Genomic DNA, 6000 nt, shown 5'->3' on the forward strand with positions numbered 1-6000 from the left:
GTCTGCTTGTCCTAGTACATATAGCCAACATTTCAGTAAACCTATCAGCATAATAACGATCATCTAGAAAACTATGAGACATTTTGCGTTGCCATTCAACGAATATTAATTCTGTAGCGTTAGTTTATGAGACTTAACAGGCTCGACTCGATTTATTTAATATAAATTTCGTTTTGAGACTTGGAGAGACTTTACACCTCCAAATCTTATTAGTATTAATACTCTGACATTGAGGACCAATTACATCTTCAAATTTAATGTACGTATAATTAAATTTATTAACCACACTATACATCTCTCTGTTATATTGTAGTAATTATTTATTTTAAGATTATTATAATATAATGTTTACCCAGTTATTGGCTATTGTATTTATGAATGTTGCTATGTATTTTTCATGTCACTATATGATGTTACTGTAAATGCTGTATTGACTTGTAAAAGAGCCCTTGAGGCCTACTTGCATATTTTTTAATTTTGACCGTTGACAGACCTTCATACTCGTACCATTGCTTTGCAAGGCCGTTAGTTTTGGAAATGACTGAAAAGTGGCTTGCTTATCACTACATTTATATATAGCTGCTGTTTCATTTACTTTTCTGAGCCAGTCTTTGGGTAGACAAAGTCTTTTCGCATGGATCGAATTTGTGTATAACGTCATGCGAACATATGAAGCTATTTTTACTGTGATTATTTATTGAATTTATAAATCATTACCTTCAATATACGGCTATTCTTGGCTTACAGCTAATGTAATATATTTACAAAAAAACATGTAGCATTGTGCAAAACTGATACATGATTAATGAGCACCCACTTCCAACAGTTCCAAATATACGTGATTTGGGTCTCATTCTCGATACAAAACTGATATTGGACGCCCATATCAATCACGTTCTTAGTAAATCATACCAAATGCTAGGAATCGTAATGTAACGCGTATACGCGCGCCTATTTCAGTCTTTAGTTAGATCTTATCTCGAGTATGCCTCAACATCAAAATGAAATCTCCATGTTGCTCATATGATCAGCTCTTAGTTAAACACAACATGCTATCCCTTCACGACATACGTTTGATAGCTGCCGTTGTAATGTAGAGAGAAATTTGCGTTGACGATATTGACTGCCCTCAACTCCTATCTAAATTATATTTTAGCCTCCCTAAAGCCAGAACTAATTCTGGAAAACATGCACCCATACACAGACTATGTAACTACTACAACAAATCCCTAAATGAAATTGACCTGTTCTCCAAATCTCACGCCCAGTTTAAGGCAACTATTTCAAAAAACTTGAAAAAAAGTTTATTTCACTACGAGTGCCTCTTTTAATATGCCAAGCATGCATAATTTTAGTTAATTATTTTTATTCTATAAATATAGCCACATTATTTCTCAAGGCGTAAGTTATTAACAATTTAACTTTTATAATCGTCTATAGATCTATATCTACCAGTGATTCTAGCAGTTACTTATTTTATTTTAATTAGTTCCTATTTTCCTGTTACACATGTAATTGTCTTTTCTCGGTATACAAGACAATACTTAATATTTTTAACATTGTAAAATAATTTATCTTCAGCATGTATAACTATAACCTCTCTCTGTCATGGTATGTGTGTTCGCAGTGAGACACTTTTGAGTATACATCTGTATTGAAATAAGTATGTGCATTTTATTGTACTTACACGTTCCCTGTATATTTCTATGTTATCTCCTTGATAAAAAAAATATGTCGTATAAGTATTTCGATTGGAAATACACGTACTAGGTAAACTAGTACTAGCTCGGCGAGTACGCCGTACTCTTCTAACGTGCCGTGATCGACATCGGCCCATACAGCGTGAATTTGAATGCCTAATAGATGAGTGACGCTGACGAGTGACGGCGTCTAATACGCGCCCCTCTTCTGATCCTAGTGCACGACGCAGATTTATCACGAGTAAATATGTCTTCGAGTTTTCTTAGCAGTACGAGTTATTGAAGGACTCCGAGTCCTAAGCTCTTACGACTTACGTTGATTATTTATCAGGTATTGGGAAAACGTACTCATAACTAGCGATCACTATCCACACCGGATATAACGACAATGTCTATTTTCATACAATACATAATTAATTCGTTTTAGTATATTTGTGGAAAAAAATTAGGTAGTTAATATAGGAATATGTAAGAATAATGACAATATGTTAAAAGATGGTGGAATTATGTAATTGAAGTATGGATATTGCATGTTTTGCTAATAAAATATATATAATTAACATTATATTCGAGTGACAAACCAACTTATTAAGTACAGCATTAATTCATCATCATCATCAGTTTGTAAACAACAAGGTCATGAAAATAGCGATCAATGTTTTTAGCAAAATCTTGTCTATGCCAATGATGGTGTTACTTTTAAGAAAAGTTACAAATGCAAATATTTAATTAATTTACTAAATAAGATTGACGTAAATATATATATGTTCAAAATATTGTTTAATATTAATATTTCAGTAGATTTCATTTTATCATGGGTGTGTTTCTTTAGGCAATTTTTATTGCCAGCGAGAACTGTTTAACTTTTTTTCGTCCGTTTGCTTTGGCGCCAATTAAGATTAAAAAAAAATAGCTATGCTGAAGTTTTTCACTATTGATTTTGGAATTTTCAATGAAATAATTTAAATAATACAAACTCAAGTTTTTGATTGGAATTTATCACTACATAGTGTAAAAGAAAGTCGCTTCCCGTTGTCTGTCTGTCCCTATGTATGCTTAGATCTTTAAAACTACGCAACGGTTTTTGATGCGGTTTTTTTGTTGTAGATATAGTGACTCAAGAGGAAGGTTTATGTATAATTTGTTAACCCGTGCGAAGCCGGGACGGGTCGCTAGTTTCATATAAATCACACACTAAATAATCTACGACGATGCTCAATTGCTTATCAAAACTAGATATAGAATGTATAGGTACAGCATTCCGATGGCTACAACGAAACTATATTTCAAGAGTGTATGATTGGCCTAAAGCGCGGCCATTTATTTGATTTATATTATTATTCCTAATTTATTGGGTAACTAGATTATTAAACTGCAATATTAGAGTATTAGGTATGCATAAAATGCCATAAGATATTCATCGTGCATCTTAAAATGATGATTCCGTTCTTTAGTACATTAGGTACATAAACTTATCGATCGCCCGCCAAAAAACGTGTAACCTGTCTGAATGGGTAAGAGCAAGATGGAATGCAACGACACTGCGTTAAAACAGTGCACTTACATACAAACACGCGAGCGCAAGCAAAATTACAAAATGTCCTTCATTCTGTGTTTATAATGATGCCGTTTGCATTATTTTTACTTACTGAATACTTAAAAGTTGCGAATGAATATGAGTTCTATTGTCATTGTAATACTAATAAAATTCACCTTTTTTTTTTTTATAACCTGTAAACACTTATGCTAAACGGCTAGGATACTCGTAAGTATAATAAACTACTATGATTACAGTATCGAAGATCGTATGATTACAGTGTATTGTAGTGACATTGTGACAATGAGACAAATAAACAATAAACACCATTTATTTTAGTCCATTATTGAATGTGTATAAATAAGAATTATTATTCCCAAATAATATTTTAAAAGAGCAATGTATGTGTATAACCAAACCAAACAGAATGTATTCATTCAAAACCAAATTAATCGATTCGATCGATTGCTTACAATACAAACCATGCATACATTTGGTCCCGGGAAATACCGAAACCGAAAGTACCGATTCAGCCCTCTCTACTACATACGTACAACATCTACGTATTTTCCTGCTAAAAAAAAACACATAGGTACGAATCTGTAAAATAATCTCTTAGTTCAAAGACTTTTATCAATTACGCAATCTATAAAAAGAAACCTTATTCGTAAGGTCGTTAGGTTCATTTTTATATATCATCTCTGTTTAGAAATTTAATATCACACGTATTAAGAAAGATAGAATTGTGGGTAGGTCAGCACTTAACTTGCCGTAGTACAAACGTACCAATACATACAAGAAATAAAATAAAAGAAATCATGAATTGCCGATGGTAACGTATAGTTCAGTTTATCTAATTAAGATTTAAATAAATAACACCGATTAAGTTTTATTCCCTGCCCTAGTAGCACGGTAGCATTTTCATCATTTATCACCATGCCTGTCACGTTCTAACAAGTATGTAAGTGCGAAAGTGACGGGCATAGTGATAGTGGATAAAAATGGAACCGTGCTGAGCCCGCTGCGCCAAATATGTATGTCACAGCAAATATGACAGTTCCTTTACAAGTGAATTCAAATGTACATACCAAAGCGATGATGAGCGTTTTCAGTCGTCCTACACTTCTGATTGTAAACTCTGTAAATAAAACAACTATTGAAAGATATACAAACTATAATCAAAGCCTTTACATAGCAGCCTTTTCGATATTTTCTTCTGTTAACTTCCCGACACTTGACCGTTAGTTTCTTCATCCCCCCACAGATTAAAACCGTCGTAGCTTCACTTTTACCGTGTTGCCAGCGCAACCTCTATTTTTCGCCAATTAAAGTTACATTCAAAATAAACTAGTATGTTTTTACATTGATATAAAAATAATAATTATATTTAATTTTAGAAATGCTCACAAAATTATATTAGTTAACTGTAGAGTTAAAGTTTAGTTTTGGCAAATCTGCGCGTCACCGTGAATGACACTTTCTAAAAGTGCCTGTTAAAGCCGGCGTAAAGCCTTTCACCTTGTCGAGCAAGGAACCCGCAACTTAGGGAATATTACCCATAAACTCAGGGTATTTGATTTGAATGATACTTATTCTTAAACTTACGTTTGTTATGGTTCCACCTGCTAAGGTGCGCCTAAGAGAATTACACCTGCGTAAGGTGTGCCAAAAGAATCTTTGATTCGTTCACAAACTAACGTCAAGTTATTTGTGATCAAACCAATATATTATGTACCTATCTAAACCTGCGCAAGGCTGCCATGTTTACACCTGCGTAAGGTGTGCCAAAAGAATCTTTGATTCGTTCACAAACTGACGTCAAGTTATTGATGATGATATTATAACCTATGTAAGCCTGCGCAAGGCACGTCAGACATATTCACAGAAATATAAATGATATGGTCATAACACAGGCGTGCGAGTAGACCACAATCACAAAAATATTACAAAGATTAAGTTGTAAATATCTCTTTTTAGAGAATGTAAAAATGGTTTAAAATAATGTTTTGGGTAAAAATCAGTCGAAATAGGCAAGGCTTCGTTATTAGAGTTTTCATTTTTGTTTACCAATCTATTTCATGGGTCCCGAACACCCTATTGGCTAAACCCGAAATTGGGCTAATTAACTGTGGTAAAAGTGAAAACTGCTTTCCATTTACATAACATTTCTTAAATTATAATAGGTAAAATAAAAACCTAAGATTCCAGGCCTATCTCGACTCATTTTTATTTTAAAGATGGGAAAAAATCTTTGCACCCTAATATAAAATTGTGGTCTGGAGACGCTAAGCCTCATAACTTGGGTGGCATAGATAATACTAAGAGATTTAGTCACCTAATTTCGACTATAAGCCCAGGCAGAATATTGATAATTAGAATAAGGAGTGGTCAATCCTCCAAGGTCCATACAATCTGTGGACTCTAATTAAATCAGGCTCGGTAAGCTCACAACACGACAGAGCTTACGATTCCATTCTGAAATAAGCTATGTTTACAATATATATTACCCATGGTGTGAAACAAACAGCCTGCTCAAGGTGTACAAAGGGTCCGTTTAACGGCCCTATAACCATCTACAAACCTTTGAAGTCTAGGCCTGCTACAATATGACAGACTAGAAATAAATACATATGATCCCAATGTAAGAGCAGCTCACAGTTGCATAAATTATATTTGGCTGGAGAGCACTTGTCTTTCAGTTAACATGTTTACGAGTACCTACCTATGTACACGACATGACCAAGGTTACCTACCTTTTTACAT

The sequence above is a fragment of the Cydia amplana genome, chromosome 5, assembly GCF_948474715.1.
Source record: "Cydia amplana chromosome 5, ilCydAmpl1.1, whole genome shotgun sequence".
NCBI classification, from domain to species: domain Eukaryota; kingdom Metazoa; phylum Arthropoda; class Insecta; order Lepidoptera; family Tortricidae; genus Cydia; species Cydia amplana.